Source organism: Symphalangus syndactylus, chromosome 15, assembly GCF_028878055.3.
Source record: "Symphalangus syndactylus isolate Jambi chromosome 15, NHGRI_mSymSyn1-v2.1_pri, whole genome shotgun sequence".
NCBI lineage: Eukaryota > Metazoa > Chordata > Mammalia > Primates > Hylobatidae > Symphalangus > Symphalangus syndactylus.
In genome coordinates this window covers 43921241-43937687 of record NC_072437.2, presented here as the reverse complement: position 1 = coordinate 43937687, position 16447 = coordinate 43921241, and the positions used below count along the sequence as shown (strand labels likewise).

General features: G+C 38.8%; 1 protein-coding gene across 20 annotated transcripts in view; it reads left to right on the top strand.

Annotated features, from left to right (window-relative positions):
• The window catches only part of SCEL (sciellin), a 167499-nt gene that overhangs the window by 47597 nt on the left and 103455 nt on the right, over positions 1-16447 (top strand). For 5 of the 20 annotated variants that reach the window (XM_063618742.1, XM_063618738.1, XM_055244610.2 and 2 more), the window contains exon 1: positions 8807-8925. The exons of 12 other annotated variants lie outside the window; for them this stretch is intronic. The gene's annotated coding sequence lies outside the window, so the exon portion shown is untranslated. Of the gene's footprint in view, positions 1-8786; positions 8926-16447 lie in introns of those variants that run through there. 3 more of the 20 variants (XM_063618741.1, XM_063618743.1, XM_055244598.2) reach the window with 2 other exon arrangements.

The following is a 16447-nucleotide window of genomic DNA, read 5'->3' as shown; positions in this document are numbered from 1 at the left end:
CTAATGTCCCGGCTCTGTGAATATGTTATCTTACATGGTAAAAGGGACTTTGCAGATGTGATTAAATTAATACATTGACATGAGAGAATTATCCTGGGCTATTCAGGTGGGCCCAATATAATCACAAGTGTCCTTTTAAGAGGGAGATGAGAGGATCAGTCATTGACAGGAGATGTGGTGGCAGAGCAAGAGGTTGAAATGACACCAGGAAGAGATCATGGACCAGGGATGCAGCTGACCTCTAGAAGCTGGAAAAGTCAAGGAAACAGATTCTCTCCTTAGAGCCTCCAGAAGGAACTAACCCTGCCGACATTTTGACTTTAGCCCAGTGACACTAATTTTAGATTTTTGACCTCCAGGACTATAAGATAATAAATTATGTTGCTATAAACCACTAAGTTTGTGGCAACTTGTTACAGGAGCAATAGAAAACTAATACAACCATGGATTATTAGGGGAGAGATAAAATAGATTTCAAGAAAGAAAACTCTACTGTGATGGATATGGGAACACTGAGGAAAGAGAAGAAAGATTGGGTCTAAGAAGAGAAAAATGCCATGCCAATCAAACAGAAGAGGATGTGAGAAGCAACAAGTTATCATCTAAGAGAAATGAATTATGCAGTACTACAGTAAACACTAAACTCCACATGGACACCTCTCATTCTGTTCCTTTACACAATTTTTTTCTCGGAAGTTCCTGCATGATTAACCTTTTAGGAAACCTCAATAAGTCCCAGGGACTGACTCTTGAGAGGATCTTCATATACCTCCTAAAACCTGCATTTAGTTATAGACAGCTAATGATGTTCATGAACAACATTGTGTGTTAAAGAGCTTGACCACTGGGCACAGTAAGTGTATCTGAGAAGAGGAGAACTATTAATTGTGCTTATGGTCTTGTTCTTAGATATACTTCACGTATGAATAAATAAAATGTTAAGAGTTTACTAAGAGTTAACTTTCAGGTAGCACCTTAGCAAAATTGCAGGCCCTGTTCTAAGTGCTTTTTCTGTGTTAACACAGTTGATCCTCACAGTGACCCTATGGGAAAGGTATTGTTTAATTATTCTCATTTTACAGGTGAGAAAACTGAGATGAGAGGAGTTAGATGACTTACCAAAAGGTTACTCAAGCAGTCATTGGCAGAGGCCATCTGGCACCTGAATTTGTGCTCTTAAGCAATAGTTAAATTACCTTTGCTATTAAGTTCTTCTAGAATGGCATATGGTATGCTGGGTACAACTAGATTATCGTATAATGCAGTTAGGTATTATAATAAAATAATATACAGAGTTCCCTTGGAGCAGAGAGAAAGGAGGAAGCTAGCTGTGTTTGGGGTCTGAAATGGTAAGAAAAGCTCCATAGATCAGGTTATGTGTTTGCAGGGACTGAGAAAGTGAGTAAGAGATCACTAAAGTGCACAAGAAATGGACATTTCAAGCCACAGGAATGGCATTAATACAGATATTAAAAGCCTAAAATATTATAATATGTTTGGGCAACAGCAAGGATTTTGATGTGATTAAAGCTTAGGGCACATAGGGGGAAGTGGTGGGAGGTAAGCCTGGAATAGTTGAAAGTGACTTAACAAGACATCTTAGACCAGCTTTCTGCATTTCCTATCTTCTCCATCCAATATGGTATTTGAAATGTGACAAGTGTAACTGAAGAGCTGAATTGTAAATTTATTTAATTTTAATTAGTATAAAAATTTTAAATAGCCACATGTAGAACAGTAGCTGCTACATTAGACAGCAGAGTTGTGTATGAATCTAAAATGTTTGAATTTCATGCAACACGGGGAACTTATGATGGGTTGGAAGATGGGGAATGACATGATTATATCTGTCTTTTGGAAAAATAGCATTAGGGAATGGACTGTCTTTACTGGAGAGAAATTTACAACTGTGTGCAAGGCCATGCTTGTAGTCCACTTTTTAGCAGTTCTGAGACTCAGGGGAACCATGCATTGAACCATCAGTGCTGTTGCTTTAGTCACAGCTAACTGAGATGGTGTAGGTGTCTGTTCTTTTATGGCTAGCCAGAGACCCAAGAGATGGTCCCGTGCAAGACCTCTTCCCACAGAAATTCAATATGGGATGGTGGCTGACTGACTCAAGCAGATCTCTCTCAGGGGATTTAAACTGAAACATATAGAGACTATGACAAACTGGTAGCATGGCAGAAAGAAGCAGGTAGAGAATCAAGGTTAGAGAGCTGAGTCATGAGCATGCGAGACTCAGAGCTGTCCTTGGGTCCCCAGATTTGTGCCAACTAGTGTTGGTTTTGCAAAGTAACAAGCAGCTTGTATATTTAAGATCTAAGAAAGGCTTCTGAGACAATATTCTGTCTTCCTAACCAGCCCTAAATCTTTATACTAAACCCTCTGGGCTATGAAGTTTACTTCTAGCAGGTCTGAAGCTAGCCTGAGTTGTTCTGCTGAAATGTGAAATGAGCCTGCACAGCCCTGATCTGAAACATACTGATTGGTCTCATGGCTTTGTAACCAAGCACCCCAAGAGTTTCAGGGTGATTTTTACCAGCTAGGAATTATTGTTTATTGATAACAGTGAGACTGACGATTTGTGTCTGCTGAAACCCCAGGAGGCATGGTCACATAGCAGGATATGTCTATGGGATCAGCAGGGAATAAGATACTGCAGCTGAAACTCCATTTGGGTGTTCCATTCACAAGTCTGTGGTTCTCAGCCTGAGGCAGAAAGTGGATCCTGAGAAGAACCTTGTGGAGAAAGGACAGTTGGAACTTGCCCTTGGCTCCTTTGACTTTTTGCTATGAGACAGCCCCTAAGTGTGATGCTTATCTCTACTTTAATGCAGTTGTTACATTTTATCTTTTTCTTGTGATAAACTGTAGACTTTGAAGTATCATCATTTTGGATTCTTTGGGTCTGCTCTGCTTAACTGTGCTGCCGTTAGCTGAGGTTTCCAGACCTTATCTCTGATCCGTACAACCTGAAAGAGCCTAACTGACTGAGCAGGGGTTAGAGTTGAACTGGAAAGAGACCAGTTAACAGGTGATGAAAACAGTGTTTTCTCAGGATGTTGAGGGCCTGAATTAGGCAGCCGTGGGAATCAAGTGGAAGGGAGACTGAATTAGGAGGTAGAATTGATAGTAATGGTTGAGTGATGAACTAAATTCGATGTCGTTTAAAGCAGTGGGGAGAGGGTGAGGCAGGAGGCAATGATGATGGGGATTCCAACCTTGGGCAATAAGTTTAGCTATGATAATTATTATTTGAGCAATCTCTGTAAAATGCAGAGAAATCTTCCCTTGTTTTAAGAAAGCAGTGAGAGGGCTGGGCACGGTGGCTCACGCCTGTAATCCCAGCACTTTGGGAGGCCAAGGCAGGTGGATCACCTGAGGTCAGGAGTTCAAGACAAGCCTGTCCACCATGGTGAAACCCCGTCTGTACTAAAAATCAAAAACATTACCTGGGTGTGGTGGCAGATGCCTGTAATCCCAGCTACTCGGGAGGCTGAAGCAGGAGAATCACTTGAACCCGGAGGCGGATGTTGCAGTGAGCCCAGATCGTGCCACGGCACTCCAGCCTGGGCAACAAGAGCAAGACTCTGTCTCAAAGAAGAAAAAAAAAAAAATCAGTGAGTGTTCCTGGTGAATTGAAGAGAATACTGTAGTCTTTCAAGAAAATCAGATTTATAAACCAGATAAACCAGACTTTAGGTAAGCAATAAATACCCCTTATGCATGCACACTTGTTGTTTATGATTATTATTCCTTCATTTAACCAACAAACATTAAATGTTACTATATGGATCATATATGTATGTATCTGAGTAAATATCTATACGAGTCAAGAATTGTGCTATGTGTTAGTATAAAAACAAATGTGAAGGCCTGGTCTCTGATCTCAAGGGGCTTATGATGTAATACCATTAAATATTTGGTGATGAAGAGACATGAATAAAGTGGGAGAATTAACTAAATTGAGGAAAATTGTGAAATAATCTGAGTTTAAAAGTAAGATTTTAATTACAAAAATTGCCCATTCTTAGTTTTTCAATGGGAGAAAAAAATTCTTGCTTCTAATCCCCATGGAATGATTTATTTCAGACTGCAGCCAGGAGAATTACACTGTATTTGCAGTGTGGCTCATGATTGTCTCCAGAAAATGTGGACCCATAACACCGTGAGGAGCTGGGGTTGCTGGGGCTGCCAAGTTGCTATTTTGGTAGAGGAAATGAGGCAGGAAAGTTGCAAAATGGTTCACTATTAAGGGGAAATGTGGAAGACATTAAGAAGATGACAGAGTGGATGAATGGTTCTTCTTCTTCTTGACCGTCTAATCATTGTCCACTCAGACTTTAAAACTCTGCATCAAAATCACCTCCCAGGTTCTTCCTTCTCTCCCCTGGCATTGAAAATTTCTGTGTATGACTTTATCATGGTGTGTTATAACTATTTAATTCAATGTCTGTCCCTCCAAACAAATTGTAAATTCTTGGTGAGCAAGACTGGGTCTCATTAATTTTCCTTTCCCTTGGGATAGAAACAATACTGGGAGCATTGTGGGTACTTAATGCTTGTTAAATGAAGAAATGATTGAAAGAAGACAAATGAGAATAAGAAGGATAAGTTGGTAAATCCATTACTGAGGGCAATTTGGCAAGATTTATTCTACCAAAGTTAAAATGTGCAAACACACGGGCCCAGCAATTACATTTTTAAGAATTTATCCTACAGATTCACCCATGTGCCAGTTGATTTATGTATAATGTTATTGATGGCAGCTTTGTTAGCAGAAGTTTGGAAATAATGGAAATGCCCATCAACAGTGGATTGATGACATAGATTATGGACTATCCATATCATGGAATACCAAGCAGCTGTGAAGAATCAATATAGAAACATCTTCAGAATATAATCTTAAAGGAAATAAGCAAGATTCAGAACAGTATAATATATCCATATCTTACATTTGCTTGTATATGCATAAATGTCTCTGGAAAGACGCAGAAGAAACTAATAACTGCTTTTTTGTTGGAGAGAAAGGTTTGGAGGAAAAGGAAGACTTTTCATTTATTCCATTTTATACTTTTTAGTTTCCAAACAATGTGATATATTACTGGGTTCAAAATATAGCATAAATATACAAAAAAGAAAACTGCACACACATGTTTATACCAGCTTTATTTATAATTGCTGAAACTTGGAAGCGACGAAGATGTCCTTCAGTAGGTGAAGTGAATAAATAAACAAACTGTGGTACATCCAGACAATGGGATATTATTATTATTGTTATTTTATTTTATTTTTTTAAGTCAGGGTCTTAGTGTGTTGCCCAGGATGGTCTTGAACTTCCGGCCTCAAGCAATCCTACCACCTCAGCTTCCCAAAGTGCTGGGATTATGGGTGTGACCTACCATGCCTGGCCTTGGAATATTATTTAACACTAAAAAGAAATGAACTATTAAGCCATGGAGAAAACTTAAATGGAAAGACATGATGAAAACTTCAATGCATATTACTATGTAAAAGAAGCCAGTCTGGAAAATGCTACATACTACATGATTCCAACAATATGACATTCTGAGAAAGGCAAAACTATGGAGACAGTAAAAAGATCAGCAGTTAACAGGGGTTGCGGGGAGGGAGGTATGAATAGGCAGCACGCAAAGGATTTTTTAGGGCAGCAAAACTACTCTATGTGGTACTATAATGGTGGATGCATATCATTATGCATTTCTCCAAACTCAAAGAATATACAAAACCAAGAATGAACCCTGATGTGGACTATGGACTTCGGGTGTTAGTGATGCATCCATGCAGGTTCATTAATTGTAACAAATGTCCCACTGTGATGTGGGATGTTGATAATGGGGACACTGAGGGTATACATGAACTCTTTGTTGTTTATTCTGAATTTTGCTGTGAACCTAAACTCAAAAAAAAACGGTGCTCATTTTGGCTGGTTGTTTCTTTGGGTATAACACATAGACAAAGCAATGTGATGTCACAACATCTAATTTTATGAGACAGGGTCAGCAAACATTCCCCCATCCAAGACCTGTGGTGGATATTGCTAATTAACCATGACATTCCCTTGTTGAGTCCCTACTTGCTTACAAACCTCAACATATTCCTCCAAGAAGCCATAACCAATCAATTGGCATTTGTACCTGAGATAAGACCCATTTGGCATTTCAGCTTCTGAGTTTATGATTCTAGAGAGATCTCAAGAACTCCGACACTGAAAATAAATAGGTGTGGTGAAGCCAAGTTATTCCAAGCATGCCCAAGGCTTCCCAGTTAAACACCTGAGTGAAACTAATGCTCAGGCTATTTGGCTACCTCCACACCCGAAAACGTTCTTGATTCAACCTCTTCACATTTGAGATTTTAAATTTTAGGCAGTCATGTCTGCTCAGCATGAGGAGGTCTGAATTTTGCTCAATGATTTAGAATTAGTCCCTTTTTATACTAGAGATTTGATTCTAAATGAAAAAACACTGGTTTGGCTTAGCAGTGTGGATGGTCTGGTGTATAAAGTAAGAGAAACCCTTAATTGCATGCAGAAATAATTGCTTGGAAGCTCAAAATCCATAACTTGGGCAGCTGCACTTTACTTCATTATAAGATAAAAAACTTATCTTTCTGGTTCTGTGTTTCATGAAGTAATATATTTCAACATTCTATAATGTAAATTACAACTTATCCCTACAAGGGAGCTCTTAAACTGTGTTTGCTTTCTTTTTGGCTAAGTTCTAAGGCTGAAGATCGCTTCTAGCTTATCTTTTGAGTTAAGTCACATCTTTGTTTTTCAACTTTATCATTTGTAATATTAATATTCAAACCAAGATTTTTGGGCATCACAGAAACTTAAAGCATATTTTAAAAATATTTTGCATGTATACAATTCCATAAAAAGGCTGAGTAGACACATATATATGTTTTACTTTGAAAGAACATTTTCCATTTTAGATTTTCAAATTCCTCAGCCCAGAATAAGGGAGCATCAGGGAACATAAAGGAAGTGGTCTCCCAGTCACAATGATCACATACTGCAATTGCCTTGCTCTTCAGTCTGGGTTTCTGCTTCTTGTTGCAGTCATTTCAGCGGGCATCACTCAGCTGCATTGTAGTTTTCAAGAGCAGTTGTTCAGGGGGGATTTGCTTCATTGCTGGTGTGACATATGAATGACGATGACCCAGTAAGTTCTGATGACGTGGCTTCTCTCAGCAATGTTTGCTAAGCTTCTTTAAAGCCTCTTTGGCTCTTAGGGAAGGTGCATTTCAAAACCTGTAACAGGAGTCCCCGCCTAGAATGGCTCTTCAGTGTTACTCCTTCCTCCCAGCAGAAGCAGCCTTTGTTTTTTGTTTTGTTTTATTTTGTTTTTTTGTCTGTTTGTTTTGTTTTTTGAGATAGGGTCTCATTCTGTCACCCAGACTGGAATGCAGTGGTGTGATCACAGCTCACCGTGGCTTGGTCCTCCCATGCTCAAGAGACTCTTCTGCCTCAGCCTCCTGAGTAACTGGGACCAAAGACATGCACTACCACACCTAGCTGACTTTTTTATTTTTAGTATAGATGAGTTCTTCTCTTACTGTGTTGCCCAGTTTGTCTGGAACTTCTTGGCTCAAGTGATCCTCCCACCTTGGCCTCCCAAAGTGCAAGTGAAAGCCACTGCAACTGGCCAGAAGCAGCCTTTGACGTCGGGTCTACTGCTGCCCTCAGCATTGAAAGAAGTTTCAACCATCCTTTTCACATTTTTTTTTTTTTTTTCTGAGACAGTCTCACTCTGTTGCCTAGGCTAGAGTGCAGTGGTGTGATCTTGGCTCACTGTAACCTCCACTTCCCTGGTTCAAGTGATTCTCCTGCCTCCTCCTGCCAGAGTGGATGAATGGTTCTTCTTCTTGACCATCTAATCATTGTCCACTCAGACTTTAAAACTCTGCATCAACATCACCTTCCAGGTTCTTCCTTCTCTCCACTATGGGATGCCTGGCATTGAAAATTTCTGTATATGACTTTATCATGGTGTGTTATAGTTATTTAATATAGCTGGGGTTACAGGTGTGTGCCATCATGCCCAGCTAATTTTTGTATTTTTAGTAGAGATCAGGTTTTACCATGTTGGCCAGGCTGATCTTGAACTGCTGACCTCAGGTGATCCACCTGCTTCCGCCTCCCAAAGTCCTGGGATTACAGATGTGAGCCACCACGCCTGGCCCCTTTTCACATTTTTTATACATGGATAAATAAGATAGAGATTAGAATTCTTACATGCTAGGTGTATTTTCCCTCTGATAGTTTTACAAAATATTCTAGGTGTAGAATGTGTGGAACAGACTTCTTTTGTGTTTTCCAATCCTAGGGTTCCTGGGTTTCTGAGAATTTGTTTGTCTTGAAGTTTCCTTTAAGCCATGTACTCCTTGCATGCTTGTCTGTGCCCCTGCCTTCCAGGTACTATGGGTGTATGGGGGTTCCTTCTATCTTGAGTTTTCAATTTTATTTTTTGAAAGAGAATACAAAATGGGTTGGGTCCTATGCCACCTTGTCAGTGATATTGTGCATACTGTTGATATCAGTTAAAAGGGTGATCACAGGAGCATATATATACATACATATATATATATTTTTTTTTTTTGCATAAGGCCATAAATTAAACAAAGAATTCAAACAAAGACAGTAGGTTCATGAGTGAGAATGCTTTAATTGAACTGGTATTTGTACAAGGTGACACCCTGTTGCATACCACACACCTCCTCCCTGAGTGACTCAGCCGCTGAGCAAGAAACCTCTGAACTGTTCATTAATACAGTCAGGTAGAGGTTGAGACTCCACTGAATAAACTCTAGGTTCCCATTTCTTTCAGCCAGATCCTCCCAGGGAATCACAACAGGCTGGTTAGCCAAAAAGTCCTGGTTTTCTGCTCAATAGAGGTAAGTTGAATTATACTTGCAAACAGAAATACATCTGCTGTATGTGCACAGCTTTCTCTGTGTTCCTTACAAATGATTAAAATTAGAACTTACTGTATTATCTTTGTCTTTTCTTCCTGTAAATTTTGACAGCCTCCAGCTGGCTGTTAGCTCTGATCTTCCTTGCTGTACTTTTAGGTCACATTGCAATGAACTTCTTGGCAATTTTACACATTATGGGCATCACAGAAATGAGCACCTATTTGATTTTCTGGGTGGGAGCTGTCAGCTGGTGAATCCTGCCACACAAAGGATAATAAATTCTTTAAGTGAAGGGACCAGCGCCTGCTGGTTTATTTTCTCAAGCGACTATACAAACATTTTTTAAAGGATCTTTCTGTTTTCCTAAATGATGCTTTTAGTGAAATAGTGAACTCAAATATTGCTTTATAGTTAATAAGTCATATTTATTTTTTCTCTACTGCTAAAAATATTGCAAGTTGCTGAGCTATGAGAGAGAGAGAGGTTTATATTTATGAGGTTTTTGTCTCCACCCTATCTTCCCCAAATAAGAAAATCACCATTTCTTACTTGAAAGTACCAAGGAGTAAAGGCAGGGCGTGGGGGCAGAGTAAGGATACGTGGTTCCTCACAGGGATCTGTGGGCATCTGGCCAACTTCTCTATGGTACATTCTGCATTCTAACCTAAGGAGTGATTAATGTATATGGGGGCAATTTTCAAATTTTATTCATAGCCTAGTCCTGAAAAACCAGTTTTGGGAGACTTTTGATAAGGATAGAAGAGTTCTTTTAACAGAGCTTTCTTTTATAATTAATAGCTAAGCTGACTTGTCTGACTTGTGTTTTTTCTCATCATTTCTATTTATGATACAGAGCTGTGGGATTCAAATGCAGGGGCCACTCACAGCTTGCAAATTGGAGCTCTGTGTCCTCCAGAGAGGTGCCCCCACAGCATACCTGGCTCTATCTTTAGTACTTGAGTTCTCATGGCTTTCTATTGCTGACCAGGTCACCTGCAGTCTGAGAGGGAGTTAGACACACCAGTGCTCATTTCCCAAAGGTTTAACGAAGAATTTTACAGCTTGGCTTTCAAGTGTTTATAGTAACCAGAAAACTAAAGTATAGCAAGTGTGGATAATTTTATTTTTCATAAAATGTGATTACATTTAAAACTGTCTTTCACTTCCACAGTTTATAACGTAGATAAAGCCTTCCTAATATTTGTGGTGCTCCGGTGTTTAAAGTATTGGAAACAGCAATTTGAGAAAACTGAGAAATGAAAACAGTAAAAATTTTAGTAAAACATTCAGATGATCCATGTCGGGATATGCAGAGAATGCCAACAACAGGCCAGAATTTTTATTGGAATGTTAGCGTCATATAAATCTTAGATCTAATTGACAGAATATTTCAACTGAAATGGAGCATAGGCCCATCTAGTCTAATGCCTGAATTTTCTAGATGAGAAAAACAAAGCATAAATGTTAAGCAACTTGTGAAGATCAGAGTAGCAGAACCAAAACACCAAGCCAGATTGCTTGTCTTTTGTCTTACCGAATTTTCTCACTATTTTTTCAAATGCTTTTTATCATAAAATATGTAGTAGCAGTAAATGAGCCACACTCCATCACGGACTGTGGTTACCCAGCAATATGTGGAAATATTATAGTGTGTATGGTATGACTAAGACATAATGGAATACGTTTCCAACTTGTGGCTTGTGGAATCAGTGTTGCCGTTTATTATATTTATGAGATTTTCATCTCAGGAGCCAGTAGCCCCTCAGCAGGGAGGGGATCTGATGTATGTGTGTTAGCTGTGGTCTGTACAATCAGAACACCCTCGCCTCGAATGCCATTCTGTAGGTGATGCTTACCTGACTGCCTTCTCAGACTACCAGAATTATGATGAAATACCTGAGAGGTTCATATTCCTGGGGACTATGTAAACAAAACAAAGAATATATTTTGAATGACTGAGCTCATACTGTGGAATGAACTGAACACAATTCACGAAGCAGTCAAATTAAGCAAACATTGTTTAACTGAGAGCATATTATATGGTTCAGGCATCAACTCCCAGCATTTCTTGAGTGAGGGGATAAAATCTTTGGCCTTGCAGTCCAAGGGAAATCTTTATTGGTTCCACATGGCTTCGCTTTCTGTCATTGTCCTGCTTCTAGACCATTTGTTGATCATTTTCCATTTTCTTTGGCTGGGTACTTGGAAATAAAGATTTTATGTATTAATTGCTGCATACATAGCTGGAGTTGTTCAAAGTTCACTTCTGAATCAAAAGTCTTTTTTTTTTTTTTTTTTTTTTTTGAGATGGAGTCTCGCTCTTTTCCCCAGTCTGGAGTGCAATGGCACAATCTCGGGTTACTGCAGCCTCTGCCTCCCATGTCCAAGTGATTCTCCTGCCTCAGCTTCCCGAGTAGCTGGGACTACACGTGTGCACCACCACACCCGACTAATTTTTGTATTTTTAGTATAGACGGGGTTTCACCATGTTGGCCAGGCTGGTCTTGAACTCCTGACCTCAAGTGGTGTACCCGCCTCGGTCTCCCAAAGTGCTGGGATTACAGGCATAGCCAGTGTGCCTGGCCTTAATCAAAAGTCTTTATCAGTTATATTCCTTAAGTGTTTCCAGCTTACCATTGTACAAATGGTAAACTGTGATTTTTTCCATGAACTGGTGATTTTCGGGCTCAGGAGAAGCTCTTCCTCACATGGATGCTTTGCCAAATGACAGCTACATGTACTAGACTTTCATTTCATGTTGATTACTAAATATTTTAAGGACATGAGTCATCCTTTTATTGTGATACTTAATTGGAACAGTGAATTTTATAGCTATCTATTCAATGACAACTGGTTTACTTCTAGATACAAGAACTGATCATCCTGAATCCTCCTTGTAATAGTATACTTGATAGCTCTAAAAATCTGAATGATTTATTCTTTGTCTGTAGACCCAAGTTTCCCTGACTCTAAAATGTGATTACGTATCCTTCATATGAAACCTCTTGGGGAAAGACAGTGAACTATAAGCCATATTTTTCAAACTGAGATATATACATCCCAGGAGACTGTGTCAATGTTCTAGAAAATGCAACAAAATTATGAAATAAGCATGGCACATGTCTGTATGGAGAGCTAATTTTAGTTAAAAAGCTTTGGAGAAAACTATCCCTATTGCCCTGCCCTCTCCCCAGTTCTTCCCAGGGTTCCCTCTTTTGTCATTAGAGATGCTGTGTGCAAAATTTTAAAAGAAATTTGTATACAAATGCATGCAGGGAGCTGAAATCTAGATAGACTTGAATTTGAACCATGATTCCATGTGGACAAACGGTGACATGTGTGAGTATGCCTAACTCACAGCACCAGCAGATAAAAAGAAAAATTAGGATTCTCAATGAATAATTAATAGATATATAAAATTATATAATTATATATTATATACATATTTTATAATGTACATAGCATATTACATAATGGGACACATATGTATAAAATATGACTCACAATAGCACAAAAATATAAAAATCTAGAAAAAATCTCTACAAGAAAAATTTAAAATCCAGATTTAAAAAATAACAACATTTTATAGTAAAACATAAAGGTGAAAGCTGACTTTAAATGTTAGTTCTTCCCAAACTCTTTTTATAGAATCTATGCAGTTTTAGTCAAAAGTTCCAATAGAATATTTATCTTGGAAACTTAGACAATAACTTTTTTTTTTTTTTTGAGACGGAGTCTCGCTCTTTGCCCAGGCTGGCCTGCAGTGGCGCTATCTCAGCTCACTGCAAGCTCCGCCTCCTGGGTTCACATCATTCTCCTGCCTCAGCCTCCCGAGTAGCTGGGACTACAGGCCCCTGCCACCACACCCGGCTAATTTTTTGTATTTTTAGTAGAGATGGGGTTTCACCGTGTTAGCCAGGATGGTCTCGATCTCCTGACCATGTGGTCTGCCCGCCTCGGCCTTCCAAAGTGCTGGGATTACAGGCGTGAGCCACCGCGCCCGGCTGAAACTTAGACAATAATTTTAAAGTTATCTGAAATGAATAAATGAGAATAGCTGATAGAATTTCTAAAAAGGAAGTTAATGAAGGGTGCTGTGCTACTAGATATTAAAAATGTATGTATCAGAAAAACAATAATAAAAGTAGCTTGTTTTTATTGTAAGAAACTAAAGAGATTTCTTGAGAAAAATGGATAGCCACAAAGCACATTTAAGAATATGTAAGAATTTAAAGTGTGACAAAGGACAAATCATTTATCAACGAGAAAGGGATTTATTCTCTCATTACCAAAGTAAATCCACATGGATTAGAGAGATTACATAAAACAACAAAATATATTGTAAAAATTAAAAGAAAAATAAATATTTAGTTAACCTCATGTTTGTTCAACAAATATTCCTCTAGAACTGATTATGTAGCAGGTACTGTGATAAGTTTTGAAAATCAGCTGTGGAGAAGATGGGCTTGGCCACTGCTCTTAAGATGTACAATGTGTGAATGTGTGCGGGTGTGAGTGTGTGTGTGTATATGGCGTGTTGGGGGTGGGGGAAGATTATTCAGCCACACACACAGACAGTCTTAGGTGATGTTATGGAAACTCTTTGCTATTTGAAAACATAGTAGGGCTCATAACTCAGCCTGGGGAGGAAGGAGTGGGGCAAGTGGCGATGGTATCACAGAATGATTCCTGGAGGATATAGAATATGTGATTTGGAAGGTGAATGGAAGTCTTTCCTGAAGGAAAATGAGGGGTTGAGGGAAGTTCAGGAAGAAGAGTGTTTCAGCCATAGATAGAATAAGCAATAGCTCACAGGTGATGAAAAGGATGGAGCCCCAGGCACTGGAAGAAGTTGCTGTGGCTGAAGCCAGAGTGTGAGTGGGGAGTGGGGAGTTGGGGGAAATGAGGCTGGAGGGTATGGCCTTGTCAGCCTTGTTAACAATTCGATTTTATCATGACAGAAATGGAGCACCCTTGAACAGCTTTAAGTAGGTGATGACTACTTTGGCACCAGTGAGGAGAATGGATTAAGTGGGGAAGTCTGGAGATTGAGAATGTAGCTGGGAAGCCGTTGGAATAGTCAGGAGATTATGGTAGTTTGAATTGGTGTCTTGGAAATAGAAGGATACACAAGAGATGTTGAGTTATGGATAGGACTTGACGATTGCTTGGATTTCGAGGTCAGAAAGAAGATTGATGGATGGTCTACAAAGATGGCTTTTAAAGAGTGAAAGTGGAAGAAATTATAAAGAGAAAAATAGGGAATGCAAAATCAAAAGCTTCTGATACAAAATTTATAATTAGAAGCTAAATGAAAAACTGGGAAAGTAAAGATGAATGTTCCTGACATATCAAGAAAATGAGAAATCAGTAAGAAATATATAATAATTGTCAATGGATAATTTATAAAATAAGAAAATGCCCTGTAAAGTGAAGAAAAATATGCAAGTAAAACAAAATGATTCTACTTTCACCTATTATATTATTAAAAAGATTAATGAGTGAGAATTCTAAATGCTGGCAAATGCATGGACACTTATATATTGCTGGTGGATGATAAACTACTATAAGATTTATGGAAAGAAACTCGACAATAGGGATCAAGAATATTTTAGAAATTATACATCTTGGCAAGTAATTTCACTTCTAGGATTCATTCAAAGAAAATAATTAGATACTTGGTGAAAGACTTTTGTATGGGTTTTTAGAAACAACAGAGGAATGATGTTACATTGATAAATAAAATGAGATATTTTGTAGCTGCAAAATAAATATTTAAATATTCTTAAATGGCATTGGAAAATGCATATCAGTAGGCTCTAAATGGGCAAAGAAAAACCCTGGAAGAAAATTACAGTGATTGATTAAAGGTGTCTGATTTTTTTTCTTTCTTTATGCTTTCTTATATTTTCCACATTTTATATATGCTTTCTTGTATTTCCACATATGTTCTAAATATAGTGAGAAAGATTTATGTTGTGTAAAATTGGGATACAGAATAGCTACATGACAGAGCTTTTGTGAATATGAAATACAGTAAAGTATTTAAGATAACTAACAGGGTTTTGGCTCATAGTCTGTGGTCAAAATTTGAGTTTTTACTCATTTAACTTGTATTTTCAGCTAGAACTGAAAATAGCCCCTGATGGGGTTCAGGTGATAGATAACTTTTATTGGATAGCTTTTTTATTAATGAATATTAGACCAGTGTTTTTTGTAAAATGAAATAATTATAGGGCACTATTCACGTTGAAGCTTGCTGTTATCATTCTGCAGAAAAGATGGGCTGTAAGAAAAAGATCTGGTGAAGGTTGTGTATTAAAAACCAGAATCAGGCTGAGGCAGGCGGATCACGAAGTCAGGAGTTCGAGACCAACATGGTGAAACCCCGTCTCTACTAAAAATACAAAAATTAGCGAGGCATGGTGGTGCGTGCCTGTAATCCCAGCTACTCAGGAGGCTGAGGCAGGAGAATAGCTTGAACCCGGGAGGTGGAGGTTGCAGTGAGCCGAGATCACGCCATTGCACTCCAGCCTGGGCTACAGAGCGAGATTCCGTCTCAACAAACAAACAAACCCAGAATCAACAGTGAGAAAATTGTATGGTAGAGGCTTTCATTCGTGCTACATTCTGGACTCTGTTTCACAAGTTTCCCAATGCTAAGCTTAGATTGTGAGGTTGTGTGACTGAAGAAATAGCTGCTTTCTAACCATCACAGAAGGCTAAATGAATCTTTCCCAGCCTGATGATTTTTGTATTTCCTTTTAGGCTGTGTATTCAGGCTAAACATAGTTGTTTGTTTCTGAGAGACTATTTAAAAATGGATTTAAATAGACTTGTTAATATTTACACTTCATGAAGCACTGTTTGTTTTTCCCTTACATATATTTCTTGTACTTTTGGGTGGTAATTAGTTGTTTGATGGTTTATTTATCTTCCAAAAGATAATGCTTCTGTTTATTGGTCTGTAATTGTAGAGCCCCTCTTATTCTTCTACTGAAAATGGTTTTATGGCATTTGTCCTTTTCCAGTTCCTAGGGATTTTCCCTGTTTCATTGATTTCCGGGAAACAAGTAGTGGTGGGTTTGGCACTGTTACCGCATCCTGAAACCCTCAGGACTTTTTCAGAAGCAAAAGTGAATACCACCAGGGCGATTTGCCACCCTGTGTCATTTTCTAGACCCCTTTTCTGTATTTGTTTACTTATTCTACTTTAGCTTTTTTATATTCTCCATCACTAAAGAGATTTGCCCTGGGCAACTATTGACATTTGGTCTTTTATAAAGATAGTAATTTATAAAAATATATTAGGCTGGGCGCGGTGGCTCACGCTTGTAATCCCAGCATTTTGGGAGGCTGAGGCGGGCGGATCATGAGGTCAGGAGATCAAGACCATGGTGAAACCTCGTCTCTACTAAAAATACAAAAAAAAATTAACCGGGGTGTGGTGGCGAGCGCCTGTAGTCCCAGCTACTCAGGAGGCTGAGGCAGGAGAATGGCG